The following is a 26,898-nucleotide window of genomic DNA, read 5'->3' as shown; positions in this document are numbered from 1 at the left end:
TCTAGGGCTGTGGTTGGATAGGGCTGGGAATCTGGTTGTTGGTTCTGGGGATGTGATTGGTGGATAGGGCTGAGATTCTGATTGGTTGTTGGTTCTAGGGCTCTGTTTGGTGGATAGCTTTGAGTTTCTGATTGGTTGTTGGTTTTAGGGCTGTGATTGGTGGATAGGGCTAAGAATCTGATTGGTTGTTGGTTCTAGGGCTGTGGTTGGATAGGGCTGGGAATTTGGTTGTTGGTTCTAGGGATGTGATTGGTGGATAGGGCTGCAATTCTGATTGGTTGTTGGTTCTAGGGCTGTGATTGGTGGATAGGGCTGAGATTCTGATTGGTTGTTGGTTCTAGGGCTGTGATTGGTGGATAGGACTGAGATTCTGATTCGTTGTTGGTTCTAGGGCTGTGATTGGTGGATAGGACTGAGAATCAGATTGGTTGTTGGTTCTAGGGCTGTGTTTGGTGGATACGACTGGGAATCTGGTTGTTGGTTCTAGGGCTGTGTTTGGTGGATAGGACTGAGTTTGTATGGTTGTTCATTCTAGGGCTGTGATTGGTGGATAGGGCTGGGAATCTGATTGGTTGTTGGTTCTAGGGCTGTGATTGGTGGATAGGGCTGAGATTCTGATTGGTTGTTGGTTCTAGGGCTGTGATGGTGGATAGGGCTGGGAATCTGGTTGTTGGTTCTAGGGCTGTGATTGGTGGATAGGGCTGTGTTTCTGATTGGTTGTTGGTTCTAGGGCTGTGATTGGTGGATAGGGCTGGGAATCTGATTGGTTGTTGGTTCTAGGGCTGGGAATCTCATTGGTTGTTGGTTCTAGGGCTGTTATTGGTTTATAGGGCTGGGAATCTGGATGTTGGTTCTACGGGTGTGTTTGGTGGATAGGGCTAAGATTCTGGGTGTTGGTTCTAGGGCTGGCAATCTGGTTGTTGGTTCTAGGGCTGTGGTTGGATAGGGCTGGGAATCTGGTTGTTGGTTCTAGGGCTGTGATTGGTGGATAGGGCTGAGATTCTGATTGGTTGTTGGTTCTAGGGCTGTGTTTGGATAGGGCTGGGAATCTGGTTGTTGATTCTAGGGATGTGATTGGTGGATAGGGCTGAGATTCTGATTGGTTGTTGGTTCTAGGGCTGTGATTGGTGGATAGGGCTGAGATTCTGATTGGTTGTTGGTTCTAGGGCTGTGTTTGGTGGATAGGGCTGAGATTCTGATTGGTTGTTGGTTCTAGGGCTGTGTTTGGTGGATAGAGCTGGGAATCTGATTGGTTGTTGGTTCTAGGACTGTGATTGGTGGATAGGGCTGAGATTCTGATTGGTTGTTGGTTCTAGGGCTGTGTTTGGATAGGGCTGGGAATCTGGTTGTTGGTTCTAGGGCTCTGATTAGTGGATAGGGCTGGGATTCTGATTGGTTGTTGGTTTTAGGGCTGTGATTGGTGGATAGGGCTGGGAATCTGATTGTTTGTTCGTTCTAGGGCTGTGTTTGGTGGAAAGGGCTGAGTTTGGTTGTTGATTCTAGGGCTGTGTTTGGTGGATAGGGCTGAGATTCTGATTGGTTGTTGGTTCTAGGGCTGTGTTTGGATAGGGTGGGAATCTGGTTGTTGGTTCTAGGGCTGTGTTTGGATAGGGCTGGGAATCTGATTGGTTGTTGGTTCTAGGGCTGTGATTGGTGGATAAGGCTGGGAATCTGATTGGTTGTTGGTTATAGGGCTGTGATTGGTAGATAGGGCTGAGTTTCTGATTGGTTGTTGGTTCTAGGGCTGTGATTGGTGGATAGGGCTGGGAATCTGATTGGTTGTTGGTTCTAGGGCTGGGAATCTCATTGGTCGTTGGTTCTAGGGCTGTTATTGGTGGATAGGGCTGGGAATCTGGTTGTTGGTTCTACGGGTGTGTTTGGTGGATAGGGCTGAGATTCTGATGGGTTGTTGGTTCTAGGGCTGTGATGGATAGGGCTGGGAATCTGGTTGTTAGTTCTAGGGCTGTGTTTGGATAGGGCTGGGAATCTGATTAGTTGTTGGTTCTAGGGCTGTGATTGGTGGATAGGTCTGAGATACTGATTAGTTGGTTCTAGGGCTGGGAATCTGGTTGTTGCTTCTAGGGCTGTTTTTGGTGGATAGGGCTGAGTTTCTGATTGGTTCTAGGGCTGTGATTGGTGGATAGGGCTGAAATTCTGATTGGTTGTTGGTTCTAGGGCTGTGATTGGTGGATAGGACTGAGATTCTGATTCGTTGTTGGTTCTAGGGCTGTGATTGGTGGATAGGACTGAGAATCAGATTGGTTGTTGGTTCTAGGGCTGTGTTTGGTGGATACGACTGGGAATCTGGTTGTTGGTTCTAGGGCTGTGTTTGGTGGATAGGACTGAGTTTGTATGGTTGTTCATTCTAGGGCTGTGATTGGTGGATAGGGCTGGGAATCTGATTGGTTGTTGGTTCTAGGGCTGTGATTGGTGGATAGGGCTGAGATTCTGATTGGTTGTTGGTTCTAGGGCTGTGATGGTGGATAGGGCTGGGAATCTGGTTGTTGGTTCTAGGGCTGTGATTGGTGGATAGGGATGGGAATCTGATTGGTTGTTAGTTATAGGGCTGTGTTTCTGATTGGTTGTTGGTTCTAGGGCTGTGATTGGTGGATAGGGCTGGGAATCTGATTGGTTGTTGGTTCTAGGGCTGGGAATCTCATTGGTTGTTGGTTCTAGGGCTGTTATTGGTTTATAGGGCTGGGAATCTGGATGTTGGTTCTACGGGTGTGTTTGGTGGATAGGGCTAAGATTCTGGGTGTTGGTTCTAGGGCTGGGAATCTGGTTGTTGGTTCTAGGGCTGTGGTTGGATAGGGCTGGGAATCTGGTTGTTGGTTCTAGGGCTGTGATTGGTGGATAGGGCTGAGATTCTGATTGGTTGTTGGTTCTAGGGCTGTGTTTGGATAGGGCTGGGAATCTGGTTGTTGATTCTAGGGATGTGATTGGTGGATAGGGCTGAGATTCTGATTGGTTGTTGGTTCTAGGGCTGTGATTGGTGGATAGGGCTGAGATTCTGATTGGTTGTTGGTTCTAGGGCTGTGTTTGGTGGATAGGGCTGGGAATCTGGTTGTTGATTCTAGGGATGTGATTGGTGGATAGGGCTGAGATTCTGATAGGTTGTTGGTTCTAGGGCTGTGATGGATAGGGCTGGGAATCTGGTTGTTGGTTCTAGGGCTGTGATTGGTGGATAGGGCTGGGAATCTGATTGGTTGTTGGTTCTAGGGCTGGGAATCTCATTGGTCGTTGGTTTTAGGGCTGTTATTGGTTTACAGGGCTGGGAATCTGGTTGTTGGTTCTACGGGTGTGTTTGGTGGATAGGGCTAAGATTCTGGGTGTTGGTTCTAGGGCTGGGAATCTGGTTGTTGGTTCTAGGGCTGTGGTTGGATAGGGCTGGGAATCTGGTTGTTGGTTCTAGGGATGTGATTGGTGGATAGGGCTGAGATTCTGATTGGTTGTTGGTTCTAGGGCTGTGTTTGGTGGATAGAGCTGGGAATCTGATTGGTTGTTGGTTCTAGGGCTGTGGTTTGTGGATAGGGCTGAGATTCTGATTGGTTGTTGGTTCTCGGGCTCTGTTTGGTGGATAGCTTTGAGTTTCTGATTGGCTGTTGGGTTTAGGGCTGTGATTGGTGGATAGGGCTAAGAATCTGATTGGTTGTTGGTTCTAGGGCTGTGGTTGGATAGGGCTGGGAATTTGGTTGTTGGTTCTAGGGATGTGATTGGTGGATAGGGCTGCAATTCTGATTGGTTGTTGGTTCTAGGGCTGTGATTGGTGGATAGGGCTGAGATTCTGATTGGTTGTTGGTTCTAGGGCTGTGTTTGGTGGATAGAGCTGGGAATCTGATTGGTTGTTGGTTCTAGGACTGTGATTGGTGGATAGGGCTGAGATTCTGATTGGTTGTTGGTTCTAGGGCTGTGTTTGGATAGGGCTGGGAATCTGGTTGTTGGTTCTAGGGCTGTGTTTGGATAGGGCTGGGAATCTGATTGGTTGTTGGTTCTAGGGCTGTGATTGGTGGATAAGGCTGGGAATCTGATTGGTTGTTGGTTCTAGGACTGTGTTTGGTGGATAGGGCTGAGATTCTGATTGGTTGTTGGTTCTAGGGCTGTGTTTGGATAGGGCTGGGAATCTGGTTGTTGGTTCTAGGGATGTGTTTGGATAGGGCTGGGAATCTGATTGGTTGTTGGTTCTAGGGCTGTGATTGGTGGATAGGTCTGAGATTCTGATTGGTTGTTGGTTCTAGGGCTGGGAATCTGGTTGTTGGTTCTAGGGCTGTTTTTGGTGGATAGGGCTGAGTTTCTGATTGGTTGGTTCTAGGGCTGTGATTGGTGGATAGGACTGAGATTCTGATTGGTTGTTGGTTCAAGGGCTGTGATTGGTTGATAGGACTGAGATTCTGATTGGTTGTTGGTTCTAGGGCTGTGTTTGGTGGATAGGGCTGGGAATCTGATTGGTTGTTGGTTCTAGGGCTGGGGATTTGGTTGTTGCTTCTAGGGCTGTTTTTGGTGGATAGGGCTGAGTTTTTGATTGGTTGGTTCTAGGGCTGTGATTGGGGATAGGGCTGCAATTCTGATTGGTTGTTGGTTCTAGGGCTGTGTTTGGATATGGCTGGGAATCTGATTGGTTGTTGGTTCTAAGGCTGTGTTTGGATAGGACTGAGTTTGTATGGTTGTTCATTCTAGGGCTGTGATTGGTGGATAGGGCTGGGAATCTGATTGGTTGTTGGTTCTAGGGCTGTGATTGGTGGATAGGGCTGAGATTCTGATTGGTTGTTGGTTCTAGGGCTGTGATGGTGGATAGGGCTGAGATTCTGATTGGTTGTTGGTTCCAGGGCTGTGTTTGGTGGATAGGGCTGGGAATCTGGTTGTTGGTTCTAGGGATGTGATTGGTGGATAGGGCTGGGATGCTGATTGGTTGTTGGTTCTAGGGCTGTGATTGTTCGATAGGGCTAAGATTCTGATTGGTTGTTGGTTCTAGGGCTTGTGTTTGGTGGATAGCACTGAGATTCTGATTCGTTGTTGGTTCTAGGGCTGTTATTGGTGGATAAGGCTGATATTCTATTTGGTTGTTGGTTCTAGGGCTGTGTTTGGTGGGTAGGGCTGAATTTCTGATAGGTTGTTGGTTCTAGGGCTGTGATTGGTGGATAGGGCTGAGATTCTGATTGGTTGGTTCTAGGGCTGTGTTTGGTGGATAGGGCTGAGTTTCTGATTGGTGGTTGGTTCTAGGGCTGTGATTGGTGGATAGGACTGAGATTCGGACTGTTTGTGGTTCTAAGGCTGGGGCTGTGATTGGTGGTCAGTATTAGGGGTATGAATGGTGATTAGGGCTGGGTCTCCCATTAGTTGTTTGTATCAGGGTTACAAATCGGATTGGTTAGGGTTAGGACCAGGTTCCTATTTGCCAGTAGGGCTATTTAAGCCTAAGACTCGAGGCGTCTCAGCCTGGGCGTCAAGGCAAAGGGCGGAGAGGACAAGGGCTGAGTTTCTGATTGGTTGTTGGTTCTAGGGCTGTTATTGCTGGATAGGGCTGAGATTCGGATTGGTTGTTGGTTCTAGGGCTGTGATTGGTGGATAGGGCTGAGATTCTGATTGGTTGTTGGTTTTAGGGCTGTGATTGGTGGATAGGGATCAGATTCTGATTGGTTGGCTGTTAGTTCTAGGGCTGTGATTGGTGGATAGGGCTGAGATTCTGGTTGGTTGTTGGTTCTAGGGCTGTGTTTGGATAGGGCTGGGAATCTGATTGGTTGTTGGTTCTAGGGCTGTGATTGGTGGATAGGGCTGAGACTGAGTGGTTGTTGGTTCTAGGGCTGTGATTGGTGGATAGGGATGAGATTCTGATTGGTTGTTGGTTCTAGGGCTGTGTTTGGTGGGTAGGGCTGAATTTCTGATAGGTTGTTGGTTCTAGGGCTGTGATTGGTGGATAGGGCTGAGATTCTGATTGGTTGTTGGTTCTAGGGCTGTGTTTGGTGGGTAGGGCTGAATTTCTGATAGGTTGTTGGTTCTAGGGCTGTGTTTGGTGGGTAGGGCCGAGTTTCTGATTGGTTGTTGGTTCTAGGGCTGTGATTGGTGGATAAGGCTGATATTCCGTTTGGTTGTTGGTTCTAGGGCTGTGTTTGGTGGATATGGCGGGGAATCTGGTTGTTGGTTCTTGGGATGTGATTGGTGGATAGGGCTGAGATTCTGATGGGTTGTTGGTTCTAGGGCTGTGATTGGATAGGGCTGAGATTCTGATTGGTTTTTGGTTCTAGGGCTGTGTTTGGTGGATAGGGCTGAGATTCTGATTGGTTGTTGGTTCTAGGGCTGTGTTTGGTGGATAGGGTTGAGATTCTGATTGGGTGGTGGTTCTAGGGCTGTGATTGGTGGATAGGGCTGAGTTTCTGATTGGTTGTTGGTTCTAGGGCTCTGATTGGTGGATAGGGCTGAGATTCTGATTGGTTGTTGGTTCTAGCGCTGGGGCTGTGATTGGTGGTCAGGATTAGGGGTATGAATGGTGATTAGGGCTGGGTCTCCCATTAGTTGTTTGAATCAGGGTTACAAATCGGATTGGTTAGGGTTAGGACCAGGTTCCTATTGGCCAGTAGGGCTATTTAAGCCTAAGACTCGGGGCGTCTCAGCCCGGGCGTCAAGGCAAAGGGCGGAGAGTACAAGGGCAGTTGCCTAGTTGGGCCTGTTTGGGACAGGTAGGGTCTAGGGCCAGAAATGCTGCCCAAATCTCTGCTGGCCAGGAATGAATACAGTTCCTACACATCCGTCAACATGCAAACACATTATCTGCAATGACATCCAACTCATGCATCACAAGCTGATCGCAGACAGATTGCAATGTCCCATCACCCAACACAATACACATTATACAACACATATACACATATCCTCCACAACTACAACAGTCAAACACCTGCATTCTCACAACAAAGACTACTCAGTCCACTTCCACTAAACCAACCTGCCATCACCCACACAACACTAAACCACACTATACATTTCTCTCAGCCTTCCAGATACACACTCCCTGTTCATACTAACCAACAACACTATCCTCTTTTTGCTCAACACAGACCACCTTTCATCATAACAATGCCCAAACCCAGCCTTCCAACACACCACCTACAAACACCCTTCCCCTCTCCTCACCAATTAAACACAAACATAGAATCCCCACACTTCACTCCACCACACATATTACCTCTTCCAGTCATCACAACTAACACTAACTCCCCTGACACACATCCATCCCCTCTTACACACCTCATACATTTATCTCCAAAACACATCAACACCCCCTCTAACACTCTAATTCCACTCACCAGCACTAACTCACATACAAATCCCTCACCAAAAACAACTATATCAATAGCCACTCTCACTATTCCACGAAAACAATACAGACCACACACATCAGTACATCAAATCAACACAAACTTTCATTATACTTATCGTCACACCCACACTCAGGACTACACAAAGAATACAAGTCCCGTCCTATCTTTACCCCTACTTTCTCACTCTTCCCAAACACCTACCACAAGCACCCCAACCCAGCAACTTTCATATACTTGCCTCTCCTCCATTGCACAATTTAGAGCCTTACATCATGATCCACATGCTCCTTCGCCACCCCCAACCCATACTTCATCCAGACTAAACAGACGCAAACAAAATAAACAACATGCCACTCTTAACAATCTTGCATCCCCTTGTCTATTACATAATAAGACTACCCTACAAAAAAAGTACACTCTTCATGTCTCTCTCAGCCAAGTCCACTACCCACACACAAAATGCCTCCTTAACCTGCTGGAAGAGGAACACTATATTGAAAAGCAAGACTATTGTGAGCCTCACACTGTTATCACAACCAACAGCACTCCTGCTTCAAACTCATATTATACTACTTACCCTTCTCCTAAACAAAACAACACTACCACTAACACACCTTTTTTAAACTGACAGCTTATAAATGGTCGATCACTCTCAAAAAACAAGCACCATATCTACGACCTGCTCAAAGACACACAACCTGACTTACTATTCATAACAGAATCTTGGTTGGGAGCTGATATGGCCCCAGTGTTACACGAAGCCCTTCCTCCGGGCTATCAAACCATCACACAAAACCATATAGGCAAGAGAGGAGGTGGACTAGCTAATATATTCAAACGGGCAATAAACCCCAGTAAAACAGACAACATTTCCATACAAGGTTGTGAAGCCCTTCTCACCAGATGCCACCCTACTCCAACTTCCTCCTGTAACTTTCTTTTCCTTTACAGACCTCCACCTAACAACTCGACATTCCCAGATACTTTTCTAGATACGGTCTCAAACCTTATTACACTATATTCCAACCTATGCATTCTTGGGGATCTAAAAATTTGGTTTGACAAACCCAATATGCCCCATCCAAAAGCTATCACCACTGGCCTAGTTGCATTGAACCTACATTAGATTGGACACAGTGCCACACACCTCGCTGGACACATCCTAGATGTCATTTTTGCTAAGCCTGAACTAGTTACCGTTCATAGCATCACGCCAATCACATGGTCAGACCACCATTTGATAACTTTCCGACATAAAACTCCACAAATCAACACACCCCAAAACTGCTTAAATATATATACCTATCGACCATGGAGCAAACTCAATTTTGATGACTTAGAAACACAACTAACAGCCAACACAGATCTAGATACAATTAATTCTGTTCCAAAACTTTGAGCGGCTACAGGAAGGTTTTGATATCCTAATACCACTCAGAAAAACTAAGCACGACAAAAGAAAACCAACACCTTGGAGAAACACAGAACTTAAAAAGATAAATCAACAAATCAGAAAGTTGCAGCAGGCCTGGCTCAAAACAGTCAAGACAAACTGCAGCTACACAAACTTAAGACTATACAAATCAATCAAAGCTAAAAAAAAAAAAAAAAAAAAGGTACTACTCAAACAGAATTCAAAATGCTAAATCTACAACCAAGGAATTTGATAAAATTCTCAATTAATTTCGAAAACCTATATGCATGGAAGGAAGCCAACCCCCACTACTCAAGATTTCACAAACAAACTAGCAACTCATTACACAACCAAGGAAGACACAATGGACTCCTATTTAAAACAGAAGAAAACCATCAGCACCAACCCCTTTCCTAAAATACCCTCTAAGAATAAACCAACCCAGTCTCTACAGTCCTTCCAACAAATATCCCAAGGTGAATTTATGGATTTGGTCAAAGCAAGCAGGCCTTCCGGTTGCCCTTCTGACCTTTGTCCACCACAAATCTTTAAGAATATTCTTGTATCTACTTCTGCTGCCACACCTGTAAGAAGAATCATCGACAACTCTTTAACTACAGGAACTTTTCCTGTAAACCTGAAAAAGGCATACATACGACCATTATTAAATAAAACAAACCTAGACCTGCAGGACCCCATCAACTACAGACCAATCACAAATGGACCTTTCCTGGGCAAACTGATAGAGCAGCATTCACCCAGATTTCACAATTCATTGAAGACAATTCTATACTTTCAGACTTCCAAAGTGGATTCCGCCCAGGAAGAGGCACTGAATCGGTACTCATAGCAATCTGGGATGATCTTAAAAACACAGTCGACCACAATGGAGTTGCTGCACTACTTCTCTTGGACCTCTCGGCTGCCTTTGATACGGTTGACCATGACACCCTAATTCAAAGACTCCACGAAGCCGGCATACAAGGGACTGCTCTCGACTGGATTACTTCCTATCTTCAAAAAAGATCTAATATCATCTACTTGCCCCCCTTCTCGTCCAAACCCTACCACACAAAAGCAGGGGTCCCCTAAGGATCAATCATCTCACCTTTTCAACATCTACATGATGTCATTACCAGAACTGATCAATGATTTTAATCTCACATGCTACAACTATGCAGATGACACACAAATACTACTTAAATTAGAATGCCCCCAAAACATTGAAAACTGAGAAATCTTCAGTTGCCTCAGAGCCGTTGATCAGTGGATGACCTGGAGCAATCTCAAAGTAAATTCCTCCAAAACAGAAATCCTCCTATGTGGTGACTGGAAAAGTTATGACCCTCTGTGCGTCTGGCCTGACAATCTCAGACCACCTCCTCAATTATCCAAGGAAGTTAAAAACCTTGGAATCACCATGGACTGGAAGTTAACTATGAATGCCCAAGTGGACAAATTAGCACGAACAAGCTTCATCACCTTGAAGACTCTACGACGCATCTTCCCCCACCTAGGATTCCCACACAAGGTGCAAGTTACTATCTCGCTTATACTATCCAAACTGGATTATGCCAATGGCCTCTACCATGGATCATCTCTATCTATTATGAAAAAACAACAACGTATTCAGAACTCCACAGCCAGGCTACTATTACATGTAAAGCCGCAAGCCCAAATCTCCCCTGCCTTGAGAGCACTACACTGGTTATCGGGTGCCAGAAGATGCACTTTCAAGCTGCTTTGTATCACCCACAAAGCTATACATGGAACAGGACCGCCTTTTATCAGAAACAAAATAACCAAATACATCCAACAAAGAAACCTATGCTCAAGATTGGCAACCCCTCCTTAGAACACCACCATACAAGAAAAAGACTATAGGTGGTACATCCTTCTCCGTTCAAGCAGCCAAACTATGGAATTCATTACCTACAACTATAAGAGCCACAGCTAACTTTCTTGTCTTCAGAAAACTACTCGAGTTGGCTCTTTCCTTCATAACCACCATATTCAAACAACTGTGGACTGCATATGCGTATGTTGATAAATATTTCTGATTATGTGTATATTTCTAGTTATATATAGTTCTTTAGAAAATATGTATCTCTACTATGTCATAACAATAAAACACACACACACTTTTTAAACCTGTTTAACTAAGTATATTTACCCATGGTTCTAAATATGTATTGTATGTACATATGTGTGTATTCATGTGTATGAGTGTGTGTGTATATATATATATATATATATATATATATATATATATGTATGTGTGTATTTTGTTCTGTGCTTGGCATGTTTGTGGGTTATTGCATGGCTCCTGGATGGGTTGTTATACTAGTTATCTATGAATCCCTGATCTCATCATATATCACACTTATCTACCCATCATCATATGTCATGTCTCTCTCAATCTATCTTCCATTCCCACTGTGACTCATCCCAAATCCATTCTACTACTTTCATCTCCTAAATTACTCTGCCTAAGCTCTTCCCTCCGCTTCCACATCTAACTCACCAAACCTCACTTTACTACCATGACCTCCCAAACAACCCTACTAAATTCGCCCTCATTTATCTCACCCTAGTACTATAATCTCCCAAACCCCTTCCACAGACTCTTCCCTCCTCCATCCCCCCTTTACTCATCCCAAGCCTAAATCCTATTATCATATACTCCCAATTAACAACATTTTTTCCTCCTCCACCCCTCCATTACTCCAGTCAATCTAACTAACAAACTCTCATATCCGCGCCTCAAATTAACTCATAATAATACTAAAACTGTACTCATATTTCCCAATACTAATCCATCACTAATTCTTGTTGAGTTCCGGAGTAGCGTGCTACTCGCCGAAAAGTGCTTCGACGCCTCGTTAGGGGTAGTAAGGGCTATATAAATACTATTACAATTACAATATGTAAGTATATCATTATCTGTTTACTCTGAACATGTTTTTGAGATACATTTTCTCCCAAATTCTATGGTAGTATATTTGATCAACCTGTTTTGAGGCAGGCACTTTTTTGTAAATACGCTCAGGATTAACATGAGGATACATTTGTCATGTTTTTTCAAACACTATTAAAGAGATTGGCTGTTGCCGTATTATTGATCCATTAGGGTGATTATTTTTAATGACACACTTAAGCCCATGGGTTTGAATTAATATAAGAATCAGCATGGTTCTGCTTTTTAATTTTGCAAACATTGCTGAGTATATAAAACATGTTTTTGAAACTCATTTTTCCCCAATTCTGTGGTAATACATTTGATCAACCTGTGTTGAGGCAGGCACTTTTTTTGTATACAGCCATCTCAGGAGTAACATGAGGACACAATTGTTTTTCAAACACTGTAGGAGAATATTGGCCGCTCAGCCCTTATTGAGCCATTGGGGTGATTATTTTTAACTACAGATTTAGGTCCCCGGTACTGAATTAAAATAAGGAACAACAACTTGTTTATGCTTTTCAATTTTGCAGACTGTGGCTCATATATATATTTTTTGTAATTTAACCAGTCTGGTTAAGTATTAAAACCAGCATGTTCCTTTATCTGCAATTGCTGTTTTCAGTCTGCTATCGTGTCCGTCAGCCAATGAGAGCGCCCTTGCATTCCTTATCCAACGCCTCAAAAGATGCTGTCTCACAACCGTAATTACACAATCCCAGTTACTTCTGGTATTGTGGACGATGGGTAGGTCTCAGGACTGCAGCTCCAAAGCTAGCAAGTAAGTTGGTTTCTTGGATGATATACGACCCACCTGGACCATCTCAGTGGCGTCTTAGTAACAGCCCGGGCATGGGCATTTTCCACTTCTTGAGTGGGGCATTGGCATCCAGCTTTCCCTTTCGGCATGCAGTGGCTTGATTCACGCATGGGTTTGTACAGTAATTTTGCATATGCAGGGTCCTAGGAAGGGAGCATTTCCTGTCCTACATGTTGTTTGACAACATATAGACCTACACCACTGGAATGTGGGTCCTGACAAGCTGCTTTACATTGATTTTTATCTTTATATATTAATGCAGGGTCCCTGGGCAGGAGCATTTTCTGCCTTGTGTTAAGACATCAAGACCTTCATTACTGGCATGTGTGGCCCTGACAGACTGTTTTATATTCACGTCTACCTTTTTCAATAGCTACCCCAGGTGGCGGCCTCATCCACTCTGTAGGTGGCACCCTCAAGAATAAATAAGTTTGTTTTTCCCCTTTTAAGCCGTGCAGTAGCTGGACTCGTACATGGGTGTGCACGGTTACGTCTCTGTTTAGTGTGACAATAACATGACTTGACTAAGTATATAGACAGATGTGCTCCGCACTGACAATAGTCCTGGATGGGCACATGCCTTTCATATACTTTTTAGGCATGTATCCGGTCTCCAGCTCCAGATGGTGTCCAGAATTACTCTACTCTGTTGTTTTTGCTTATTCTTACCCCTAACAATAACTTGTGCATAACGTCTACTTTGATACTGTATTGCCAGATTTGCAGGACCTCGAAGCCCAAGATGTCCCAAGGGGCCTTTTCTGACTTTAAAAGGGTAAGGAGACTTCTCTGTGTGCTTTGCATGATGCACCTGACCACGCTACATACTTGAGGATGTCTTACTGATGTGAAGACATGAGTTTGGCATTTTTCACTACAATTTAGTTCACCAAGTGCGTGCATGTGGGCACCTTCTGTGAATGCACATGGGTCAGTCCATTATAAATCAATATTGCATTATTGTTTCAGGGCGCGAGGCTTCACCAGCCAAGATGGCGGGCGCACTTCCCTAGTGCTCTGATTGCTTCCCCGACAATCGTTCCCCATCAAAGCCGGTGATGCAACAGGGACAATTCCATACATTGAAGTTAGTGGCCTGAACTCCACAGCTCGCGACTGGAGCAGGGACATTACACCTGGGGGTGCTGCACAGCGAAAATCCAGCAGGCAGCCAACTGGTGTAAAACGTGGATTTTCGCGCACTTGGGGACGGCGGTGGCAATCCCCACTCTGTGGAAGCCCTCAATGCCCAGCCGTCACTCAGCCACACCACTCTGTTACCTGAAGAACACCCTGAACTTTGCTGCCAAGGAGGAATGGCCCCCAAGTCTCCTGTGGGCTCTTCACTCGACAAGCTCTAGAGAGGCCCTAAAAGATTAGGCCACAAGCCCAACATCTACACCCTCCTTGCAGGGAGGTGGATACCATTGCAGCGCCGAGGGCAATTTGTTAGTAGCCCTGGAAACTGAGCTGAGGGCGCCCTGTGGTCTGGATTGCGAGACCTTGGAACCCCGAGGAACAAAATTATGCATACCTAACTACCTGTGTCCTCTACTGTCCAGATCAAACCGGGGAAAGAGGGCCCTACACACACACCGAGGCACAGCTGTAGAACTGGAGCTCTTGCTCGCCTCACCTGACCTGCACCGTCTGCCATCACCGCGTAGTCGGTGAGCAGGATTGCTCTGCCTCCTCTAGGCCTCACTCCCACGTCAGCACCAGAGTAGCAGCACAACATCACCCATCACAAAACTAGCTGTGAATTGGTGTCATCATTGAGGTGGGGGAGAGGCCCTAGTGAGCACGGAGGTCAGAGCTACGGGGCTGATGCCCCCATCCCCTTTGCCTGAGGCCCCCAGGAGGGTGGACACAAGAAAGGGAGACAGCACCACTGGGGCACCAAGAGGCCACCAACCCCAGGCCTGAGGTCAAGACCAAGGGGCATTCAGCACTCTGGCAGATCAGTTTTGGGGTCCCCTTGGGGGGTCAGTACAACTCACAGTTGGTTGCAACAACCTGTACCCACGAAAGTGCCCCCACCCCCCCCTAACCCTCCCCTCTCACCCCCCCTCTCTCCCTCCCCTCCACTCCCCCTGACTGGGACACATGAGAAGCTGGACATGGTGCTGGTTGCTATAGAACAATACTGGACCTCCATGGAGGCTGGACTTGGCTCTTTGGCTGCAGACTTTGGCTTCCTGTGAGAAGACGACCAAAAGCTCACAGACAAGGCCTCAGATAGTTAGAAAACCCTGTCCATCGTACAGTCCCTTACAAAAGACAACCAGTTGGTGCTCAGTAATCTCATGCAACAAGTCACACATTTGGAGGACAGAGCAGAGGACTTAGAAGTATACTCCCATAGGAGCAACATTCATGTGCTGGGGCTTCCGGAGAGGGTGGAGGGCGAGGATCCACTCACTTATTTGAAAACCTGGTTGAAGACTTTCACCTCGACAGTGGATATCATCCTGTTCTACTCCCTAGAGAGAGCACACAGAGTCCCGGCCTGCTTCCAGGCCAACCCCTCCCCTCGCCTTATGCTGGTGAAACTGCTGCATTTCAGGGACCGCAACGCAATACTCTGTGCGGCCAGGCGGTTGGGCCCCATCCAGGTAGAAGACAAGACTATAATGCTGTTTCTGGATTGCACTAGATCTGTGCAGCGCCAACACTCCTCATTTCTAGAGGTCAAGAGAAGTCTCTGCCAATAAGGGGTCCAATATGCGCTGGTGTTCCCAGCCCGGCTTAGTTGTGGCAGGTGGCATCACGGTCTTCTTCACTGACCCCAAAGAAGTTAGCATTGGATGGACCATCATCAGGGTGAACTGACATCAGCCCACACCTGCTCGGGCCCGAATCCTGGCAAAGCTTGGCGCCAGGGCACACCCAGTGCACAACCACTCCTCAGTTAGACCCCCCCCCCCCAACATAATGCAAACCATAGCCCGATTGCAGATGAGCCGTACAGGCTATGGGCCTGGCCTCTGTAGCCCCGGCGAAGACTAAGGCACACATCCCTCATTTCATCTGAGGATCCCCCCCCCCCCCCTCACACACACAAATGGTGACATGACAAACAGCGGTCACACCCCTCTGCCCTGTGACATCCACTTAGGAAACTGCAAGTGTTGCCCACCACTAACTATTACACTCTGAACCGATAGAGGGGAGTTGTAGGAAAGTACCATATTGCCTGGCATGTTACCCCCATATTTCACTGTATATATGTTGTTTTAGTGGTATGTGTCACTGGGACCCTGCCAGCCAGGGCCCCAGTGCTCATAAGTGTGCCCTGTATGTGTTACCTGTGTTATGACTAACTGTCTCACTGAGGCTCTGCTATCCAGAACCTCAGTGGTTATGCTCGCTCATTTTCTTTCCAAATTGTCACTAACAGGCTAGTGACCAATTTCCATTGGCATACTGGAACACCCTTATAATTCCCTAGTATATGGTACTGAGGTACCCAGGGTATTGGGGTTCCAGGAGATCCCTATGGGCTGCAGCATTTCTTGTGCCACCCATAGGGAGATCTGACAATTCTTACACAGGCCTGCCAGTGCAGCCTGAGTGAAATAACGTCCACGTTATTTCACAGCCATTTATCACTGCACTTAAGTAACTTATAAGTCACCTATATGTCTAACCTTTACCTGGTAAAGGTTGGGTGCTAAGTTACTTAGTGTGTGGGCACCCTGGCACTAGCCAAGGTGCTCCCACATTGTTCAGGGCAAATTCCCCGGACTTTGTGAGTGCGGGGACACCATTACACGCGTGCACTATACATATGTCACGACATATGTATAGCGTCACAATGGTAACTCCGAACATGGCCATGTAGGATGTCTAGGATCATGGAATTGTCACCCCAATGCCATTCTGGCATTGGGGAGACAATTCCATGATCCCCCGAGTCTCTAGCTCAGACCCGGGTACTGCCAAACTACCTTTCCCGGGGTTTCACTGCAGCTGCTGCTGCTGCCAACCCCTCAGCCAGGTTTCTGCCCTCCTGGGGTCCAGCCAGGCCTGGCCCAGGAAGGCAGAACAAAGGATGTCCTCAGAGAGAGGGTGTTACACCCTCTCCCTTTGGAAAAAGGTGTTAGGGCTTGGGAGGAGTAGCCTCCCCCAGTCTCTGGAAATGCTTTGATGGGCACAGATGGTGCCCATCTCTGCATAAGCCAGTCTGCACCGGTTCAGGGATCCCTCAGCCCTGCTCTGGCGCGAAACTGGACAAAGGAAAGGGGAGTGACCACTCCCCTGACCTGCACCTCCCCTGGGAGGTGCCCAGAGCTCCTCCAGTGTGCTCCAGATCTCTGCCATCTTGGAAACAGAGGTGCTGCAGGCATACTGGACTGCTCTGAGTGGCCAGTGCCAGCAGGTGACGTCAGAGACTCTTTCTGATACGCTCCTTCAGGTGTTGCTAGCCTATCCTCCCTCCTAAGTAGCCAAACCTGCTTTTCTGGCTATTTAGGGTCTCTGCTTTGGGGAATTCCTTAGATAACGAATGCAAGAGCTCATCAGAGTTTCTCTGCATCTCTCTCTTCACCTTCTGCCAAGAAATTGACTGCTGACCGCGCTGGAAGCCTGCAAAACTGCAACAAAGTAGCAAAGACGACTACTGCGACCTTGTAACGCTGATCCTGCCGCCTTCTCGACTGTTTTCCTGGTGGTGCATGCTGTGGGGGTAGTCTGCCTCCTCTCTGTACTAGAAGCTCCGAAGAAATCTCCCTTGGGTCGACGGAATCTTCCCCCTGCAACCGCAGGCACCAAAGAACTGCATCACCGGTCCTCTGGGTCTCCTCTCAGCACGACGAGCGAGGTCCCTTGAACTCAGCAACTCTGTCCAAGTGACTCCCACAGTCCAGTGACTCTTCAGTCCAAGTTTGGTGGAGGTAAGTCCTTGCCTCCCCACGCTAGACTGCATTGCTGGGAACCGCGTGTTTTGCAGCTACTCCGGCTCCTGTGCACTCTTCGAGGATTTCCTTTGTGCACAGCCAAGCCTGGGTCCCCGGCACTCTAACCAGCATTGCACGACCTCCTTAGTTGTCCTCTGGCTTCGTGGGACCCTCTTGTGCAACTTCGGGTGAGCTCCGGTTCACTCCACTTCGTAGTGCCTGTTCCGGCACTTCTGCGGGTGCTGCTTGCTTCTGAGTGGGCTCTTTGTCTTGCTGGACGCCCCGTCTGTCTCGTCACGCAATTGGCGACATCCTGGTCCCTCGTGGGCCACAGCAGCATCTCTAGCAAAAGATTTGGGAGGGAATCTTTCCAACCTGCCCCTTAGAAGGCCACCTAGCATAGCTGGTACTGATTTGAATTCACATCACAGTAATAGTGTTGTTTCTCATCACAGTAGAAGTGTAACTTCTGTAGGCCAGAATGTTAGAGTGCCATCTGTTAGGGAAGGGTCTCCCTCTGTTCATTCTCACTATTCTTCTGTATCAAGACATGCCCAACCCACCCACCCTGATGACAGAGTGTTAGAAAGGGAGCTCAATAGATTGAGAGTGGAACAATCCAGGCTGAAGCTCAAGAAGCAACAGCTGGATTTAGATAGGCAGTCCTTTGATTTAGAAAAAGAAAGGCAGAGGTTGGTGTTAGGAAACTATTTTTCAACCCTCCTCAGAGTGACGCAAAGAAAACACAAACACCAGGCAAGGCTCCGGAACAGATGAAATGCTTTCATGAGGTACCAAGGTTTATTGGCATGCCAAGGCAGAAGGCAGACGCACATCCCAGTGTAACGTCTTACAAGCTGGCATCTTCTGCCCTGAAGCATATAAGTCAGGCATTTATATATGTTAATAAGTGCTGACACTGCACAACCCAAAAAGGGGACACAGTCCAAACATGGCCACGCACATACAAAAGAAATGCTGCACATACAAAACTAGAAGTCCATAGTGTAAAAATATACAGAATGCAGTGTGAGCATGTGAACAGACAACAGGTGGTCCCTAAAGAAATGGGGGCTGGGTTGCTGGCTGAACTTAAAGTCTGAGACCGATCTAAACTTAACAACGTGGCTTGGAGAGGTTTGTTTGTACAACTGGCATAGGTGTCAGAGAGGTCAGTAGGGAAGTCATACTGGGATTCAGATAAGGGTAAAGAGAGTTGGAACTAAAGTTTAATATCTATAGGTACATACATGTGAATATATATTTTTCCCAACAATATCTCCTTTTTGATAGTAATATCATACTTGATTGCAAAAATATATATATACATTGCAGAAATATAGTAATAACGTATCAAAAATACATATCTTTGGATGACATTACACATTTTGTTCAGATGAAACACATATATTGTCATCTAGATATACATCTATGAGGTATTCATTATTTAAACATAGACTAAATGATATGCTAGTATTTAATCTAAAACATTCATGTGTTATGGGTCAATAGCCATTAAATCAAACATTTCTTTGTGTGCTTCCTCTACATCTTGTTGTATTGTAAGCTATCTGAGGGCTATCTCCTGCTCTGTAGGATGTAGGACTTTAACAGCAGAAAATGAATAGATGTTCTTACTACAGAACTGCTGGAGCATGGAGCAACAGCACTGGAGGCAACACAAAAATACCACTATTGTTATAAAGATACCGAATAGCGCTAGAACTAAGCTCTTCAGCCATCCTGTTGGTAACCATGACCAAAGCCAGGACCAATCATCAGAATCAGACATTTTCTCTGCTCCATGAAATATTCTAACTGCTTTTTTAATTTGGGTGACATCCCTTGCTATGTTTCCACTTTTATTTAAAAAATAACAGCAAGAGGAATTCAACAAAACACACAGTCCTCCTTGTTGTAGTGTCAGGAGGTCAAGGGCAATTCTATGTTGGATAGTAATGGCAGCCACTGAATTAATTTCCACCTGCAACTCTTGAAGTGCATCTCTTGTTGCATTGAATGCTATGGCTAGCTCAGCAGACATGTTAACAAGGGCCAATTCCAAATCATATACGCCATATCCAGGGATTAATATACGCATTAGCTCAAAAAATAGACCTTGTCTAGCCTCCAGAATAGGTGTATGTATATCTCTTTGATACCTATGAGCAAAACTCCCCAAGTTTAATGGCTCATGCGCTGCAATATGCGGTACAACTGAAATGTTTGGTGTTGTATAAGAAATAGCACACATGCCTTCCCAGTGCCGCGGAAGCACCTTGTAAGCCTTAGTTCCACAAATGAAATACATACTGCCCTGTAACTGTGTGTCCAATGTGTGATATTTACTGAGAGGAAGGCCTACCCCGTCAGGGAAAGAGTTCTGAAATTGGTCACACCATTTATAATCAATCCATGCAGAGTTTATAAAAGTAACATTTGCCCACAGCGCCATGTAAGAGAAGCGAGCTGACCATAAAGAATATTCTAATATTTTAGAAATCACACTTGGTGCCCTAGTATAATAATTTTCTTGTTCAATTAGTGGATCATATAGAAGACCATCAGGTGTTATCAACAGTGTTTCTCCAAGAATAGTGATGTTCCAGTACTGTAAAGTGTAGGTAACTTTCTTTCCTTGTCTCTTAGTTGTGCAGATCCTACTTATTAACTGTCTGTCCTTTAAATTCCAATTAACCGTGGTATCATCAAATTCTAATATGTTAGGAAACTTGCTACTTGCGAGGTATCCTAAGTATCGGGAAGCTGGGTTACATCCTGAAACTTGATGCTTTATACATACAGGAAAAGCACTGTCCTCTGCATTGTTCTCCCTCATAGGCGACACTGGGTATTCAGCTTGAATATTGGGCAGTATGGTACAACGTGGGTACCATCCAATCCTTCCTTCTCCACAGTCCCAAGTAACATTTGGTATAAGGCATCCTTTTCCTTGTGCATAATTCTGTATAGGCACAGGTGTCCCATGTAAGCCAATGGGGTCATTGGGGTTTCTGGATAATTCTCTACACATCCAGCAGTTTTCAAGACCTAAGACTTGGGCTACTTTCTCATGTACCGCAATGAGGGGATGGTCAGCTGTTTGTCTAAATACTGTTAGTACATACAAAATTAAGGTACAAAAAAATATTATTTGTACTATGCAATGCATTTTTTTTATTTTATTTTTATTTTATTTTTTTCAAAATTTATAGAAATAGATATGAAGTCTGTTCAGTAAGGCAATGGCACGCAGTGTGCTGTCCTCGTCTTCCCCTACTAGTCTGCAGTAGTCTTGTTCAAGGGCGGTTTCACAGACCTGCCCTGCGGTGTCCTCTTCAGTCTATTTTTCTGCAGGTGTGACTATCACCGTTCTTCAAGACTACGTTGTGTGCTTCACTCAACTGCTTCAGTTGGTGCTGCTGTTATGAAACCACGATACTGCCACAGCTGGCCAAAGTCGTGGACAACTCCAGAGGCATAACGTGAGTCAGTATAAATGTTAACACTTTTCCCATTGGCTAGGATGCATGCTCTTGTTACAGCATACAGCTCAGCTTGCTGGGCAGATGTGCCAGGGGGCAGAGCTGCACTTTCAATTATGGTGTCTACTGTTGTTATCGCATACCCTGCTCTGTAATCGGTGTCTGTTAGTCTACTGGAGGAACCATCAGTGTACCACTCATAGTCTGCCTTTTCTAGAGGTGTCTGTTGTAAATCTGGTCTGGGTGTGGTGCATGTTTCTACAATCTCAACACAATCATGGTCAGGGGTCTCATCAGAATCACCTATGGCAGGTAATAATGTTGCCAAATTAACAGGGGGCATTTTTTAATAGTAATATTAGTGTTAGACCGCAACGTGACCTTATAACCTGTGTGCCTGGCTGCCGAAAAATGCTGTGTTGCTGCTGATGACAACAACAACTGTACCGAATGTGGCACATAAACAAAACAAGGGTAGTCCATCACAATGGGAGCCGCCCTCTTTACCATCACAGCGGCTGCCACCACTGCTCTCAAACAGGCTGGATGCCCAGTCACTGCAGAAGGCAAAGTCACAGAGTAATACGCCACAGGTCTTTTTCCAGAGCCATGCTGCTGTGTCAGTACACCATTTGCAATGCCATTTTGCTCTGACACATAGCGATGGAAGGGCATTTTGTAATCAGGCAGTCCCAATGCTGGCACAGTACACAACGTCCCTTTAAATCTTTTGAAACATTCTGCAATTTTATTAGTCCATACAATGTTGTTGGGTGCATCCTGTAGTGTGCATTTCCTCAAGAATGCATCATAGGATCTGTACTCAGGGATCCACTGGCGGCAGTAGTTCATTATCCCCAGGAAGGACATCATTCCTTTCTTGGTGGACGGTGGCTGCTTGCTCTGAATCATTTTTATTCTGTCAGGTGATATGCAGCGCGTACCTTTGGATACCACATAACCAAGGTAAGTCACCTCTTTTTGGCAGCACTGAAATTTTGACAATGAGGCTTTGTGTCCTCTTCTGGAGGTGTTTCAGCAGAGCTACAGTGTCTTTTTCACAAGCCTCAAGTGATGGAGATGCTACAAGGAGATCACCAGGGTACTGTAGTATTACACTGCTGCCTTCTGGGTGTAGGCTGTCCAGTTCTCTCTTTACTGCCTGTGCATAGACTCTCTGTGAAGCCTTAGGCCAGTCTTGTGAAAGTGCACTGGGTATCATTTACTGTGAAGGCAAAGAGGTACTCACTCTCTGGATGGACCGTAATAATGAAAAACACACTTGCAAGACTTAACTGAAACGTACTCTGCTTCTGCAAGTGTAGAAGATAATATAGTATTGGTGTCAGGTACAACAGGTGCTAAGGGAACCACAATGTTGTTTATCTGGCGTAAATCCTGTATGAATCTATACTGCCCAGTGTTGCCCTTGGGCAACGGAATTATTGGACTGTTACAGGGGCTAGTGGTCTTTTTAATGATACCCTGTTGTAAATTAGACTCAATCACAGGTTTTATTCCCTCCTCTGCCTGAGGTGACAGTCTGTACTGACGCACATAAGGTAGTTCTGCATTTTCCTTAAGCTTCACTTTATGGGGAGGGCATGTTTTTAACAATCCTGCCTCATTTTTGTGTTTGCCCAAACCTCTGAGTTCACTTGTTCTAGGACCTTGTTTTCAGTCAGCTGTAAAGTCATATTCCCTTCAAGCTGGTCAGAAACTACAGCCCTGTCGTTTCTGAGCATACACAACATTCAACACCATCCTTCTCCATCTCCCAACAGTCACAACTCCCAAAGGAAATGTAAAATTCTTAGTTACCATGGGGCCCAAATTTGTAGGGTAGAATCATGATGCTACAGCTATAGACGTGTTGTTCTGAAGCTGGCCCTATAAGAATTTCTCTTCCTGTGATCCTAGGTCAATGCTCACTGCTGCAGTTTGCACTGTGTTAATCAATTCTAACCTGCGCTCAGGTGCTTGTAAATAAATCCCATTTCTTGAAAGCATATACTGTTGCAGAAATTGTGGCAGATGAGGTATACCCCCAGCTAATTGGTGGGGCACATCCATATTGAAATTAAGAAATCAACCATTTTATCTCCTACCTTAGTTGGGAACATTGTATTCTCTTCAGATGTGTCAGATACCTCCATCATAAAGCACCGGGTTCATCGGTTTTCCACTGCATGGGTCATGTCTCTCTCTGCGTCATCCTATGTTCCTACTTGTTTTCTCTGGAAAGCGTTCCTCATGCTGTGCTGTTTCTTCTATAAGCCTCTTGGCATGGGAAAGAATAACACTGATCCCTACTCTTGTCTCCTTGCTGGTATCCTTGTCCTCCATCTTATCTATACTGTGCCCCTTCATAATGTTATTCAATAATGTAAGTCCTACCTTGCATATCTCCTACAAAGTACTATTCCTCAAGAAAACAGCAAAAACTCTGCCCTGTCCTTAATAGAATCTGCAATTATTCCTTTATCCAGTCTTGTTAGTTGCATAGTGACGGTCCCTCAAGGAAGTTACAATCCAGTGAGACACCGGCTCCTTCTTTTAGTTATGTTTTATTGACACTGAAAAATGCATCATAAGGGGGTCAATCAGTTTCATTCTAGGACCTAGAATGGACCTGTGGTGTTCAATTTAGTTTCAAGAGGGCTGAATCAAAGCCAGAAATGTATTGCTACCACTCTGCAAAATTCTTCCATTTATTAAATGTATTTAAATTACTAATGATGATATTCTAAAACACTTTACATGTATTCAGCATCAATTTAACCCTCTTTTTACTAAGCAGAAGGACATTCTTTCATATATTAGCCCTTTTTACTGAGTATGTTCTGGTTTGTATACTACTCGAAGTGGGGTCTCCTACCATGGAATAGTTAGAAAATGTAGGAAATTAAGTTATTCTTAACGTACTCTTCAAAATTACAAGCATACATTATATATTTTTTCTTTGGTCTGTAGTACCTATTTAGAACAAGTTGCACTGAAGTGTGGCTTTTTTTTTTTTTTTTACTTTTAGGAAATTGTGCTCATTCAGTGTGGTGAGGGCTAACAAGACACTACTCTGTTTGCACGTGTGTGGAAAAGAGATCTGCCTCAAATGAGGACAAAGCTGCAAGCCTCTCTACACAAAGCATCTGTTGCAAACCATAAGAAATAGAAGCAAAACTGCTGAAAAGAAGTAGCCAGTCCTCCAAACTAGCTCACCCTTTTCATTTTCTTTAATATTATTACAAGTGGTATATACTAAATGTACAAATTGCATTAGTACAATTAAAAATGTACATGTATATATACATATGTATCTCATATTTAAAATATGGTGATGACCTGCAGTCATGCTTTCACAGTCTAATGTAGACCCTTCAGCAGTTTGCCAAGCTACGCGTGTGCATGTGTCCCTTTCAAATCATTTAGATAAAACCAGTTTAATCAGTGTACTGCTAAAAATCTGGTGTAAAATAGAACTGCCACACTGTCATTACTTATTTGCATAACTTTGAGGAAATAATCAAGGCTACCCTTGAGTATTTTTTTGGCAACAGCAGTGCAAGTCAGGGCTAATTACAGAAGTTTAGCATCTGACACTTAAACCTGTGTCGTAAATTCACATCCCCTGTCCCAGCAGAGTTAACAACTGCTGTTTAGTGTTTTTTTTTTGTTTGTCCTATGTGAGAGTCCAATCAGAGCTCTGCAGGGCCAGAAGCATGACTGCTTAACATCCACATTTTCAGTCTTTAGAAAGGTAGTATTTAAACTATGCTGTTTTTGTATTTCTGTGCCATACACTCTCTACCACCAATTAACATCAGTAGGGAAAGGTAACCTTCCAAATAAATGGCTCAAGAAAATTTAGAATTCCAGTATGCGCATAGAAATCCTGTGCAAAAAGCAGGTCAGGAGCTGGGGTACTTGAGAAACAGTGCAGCCATGAGGCCACATTGAAACTAAAGCTCACATTTAAAATTTGTCTCTAAGATACAGAAATATTGGCATTGTTAGAGCTCACAATTATCCTATTTTGTACTCAAGATATTTACCTATTTAGACCCAGAAATCTTAGTGTATAATGTGAGAAAAATGACACAGAAAAGTAGCAGCACCTTAAAAGTGTGCTTGAAGCCGTAGAAATGCAAAACATTAACTGCTTCTTAATAAGATGTTATAACAGAATACTTATGAAAAAGACGATTTAAAATCATTATGTGGACAGAATAATGCAATTCTAATGATGTGCCTTAGCCTTTCTGTTGCCTTACATTGTAGTACACCATGAGAAGAAGGGGGTGCAAAAATGTCTGGGAATTAGTTACATAGCTCATATTTACAGTAGTGATATTAGACATAATAAACATCATGAAAATGCAAAAACGATTTTAGTCAAATTAATTTTAAGAATAATTTACATGTGTGTATGTTAAGCAAACATTGTGGTAGTTGGCCATATTCAGCCTTGGTCATTACTGAATAATTTTTTAAGGTCTTCAAGCTGTAGCTTCACACTGTAATAAGTGTTTATTCAGAATTTACATTTTAGGTTGATTTCTTTATTGCTGCGAACATGATCCCTTACTGAATCCTAGAAATGTTTATTTTATCCTTTAGAAATAAGTAATTATTTCCCATCCAACCACAAATCTATTCGAAAGGTCTTTTTTTGTTTTTTGTTTTTGTTTTTTAAGTAGTTTACCAAGTGCTCAGGGCCAGTAAATTAAATGCTACTAGTGGGCGGTAGTACTGCTTGTGCCACCCACAGATGTAGCCTTTCAAAACCTGTCTCAGGCCTGCCACTGCAGCATGTGGGCACAGTTTTACTGCTACTTTGACCTAGCATTTAAAACTGTTTGCCAATCCGTAAAAATCCCTTTTTGCTACATATAAGTCTCCCCTAAGGTAGGCGCTAGGTAGGTGGGGCATGTACTTTTAATTTTACATGTCCGGTGGTGTCACGCACAAATTTTTTTCTTTTTTTTTTTCTTTCTTTCACTACTTTCAGGTTTACTCCTCTTAAATTGAGTGCACTTTTACCATTAAAGTTAGTTTTATCATCACTATGTTATAAATGTCACTCCTAAAATGTAGATATTTGTCTGCTGTTACAGTTTTGTGTGCATGCAGCCTCTCTTTAATACCCAGGCTTTGGTGCAGCTGCACTCTGCTTTCCCTCTCTCTGTCCCCATTAGCACGCAAACTAGTTTACATTTGTTACACAGTCTGTGTCCTTCTTACCTTGCTCTATGGGGCTATCTGGTTAAAACATTTCCCACCTGTCATCTGTTTAAACAACTTTTTAGTCTTTTTCAGCATTCTAGGGCTTACCACCATTACTTTTCCTTTAGACTTGCCGCTGCCCATTGTGCCCTTCCCTCTCAATTTTACAATCTGGAAAAAAGAAACACAATGGTTGTATCATGCAAAAAAAATTGTTAAACAGGGAAAAAAAAAATGTATGCAGTGGTAGATAGATAGAGAGATAGAGAAAACAGGAGCTGTTAGAGGCACAACATAAAACGTTTTTCTTGTCTAATGCAGTGCTACACTACTTTACAAATAATTCAAAAACATTGCAATGAAACATAGTGACACATTTACACTTAATCAACACATAATTCAAATACAGCCATTGATAAATGACAGACTGTTTGTGCACATTTCAAAATCATTTCCTGTGTTCCGGTTCCAGCTGATCAAATGCTTCTTAAACTACACTCCAGGAGGGTTTTAATTAATTAATTTATTTATTTATTTTTTCTCTGGGATTCCCGTAAAACAAAAACAAAATTCTCTTCTTTCTGTTCAGGATCTCCTGCGTGGAATTACAATTCGCCGTACGAATTTGCCACTATCATTTAACGCAATGATACGGATAACTTTGTTACTCCTCAGTCACCTATTTAAGAAAAAAATTATCTTCCGTCTGGCCAGGTTCTCATGCGTGGAATTACAATTCGCCGTACGAATTTGCCACTATCATTTAACGTAATGATACGGGTAACT

At 44.4% G+C, this 26,898-nt stretch overlaps 1 protein-coding gene across 2 annotated transcripts in view; it reads left to right on the top strand.

Moving 5' to 3' along the window:
- ERP44 (endoplasmic reticulum protein 44) overlaps positions 1-26,898 on the top strand; it is a 1,253,443-nt gene that overhangs the window by 689,185 nt on the left and 537,360 nt on the right. The window lies entirely within an intron of this gene.

Source organism: Pleurodeles waltl, chromosome 2_2, assembly GCF_031143425.1.
Source record: "Pleurodeles waltl isolate 20211129_DDA chromosome 2_2, aPleWal1.hap1.20221129, whole genome shotgun sequence".
NCBI classification, from domain to species: Eukaryota; Metazoa; Chordata; class Amphibia; order Caudata; family Salamandridae; genus Pleurodeles; species Pleurodeles waltl.
The sequence above is the reverse complement of the archived record's forward strand: the minus strand, read 5'-3'. Positions and strand labels throughout refer to the sequence as shown.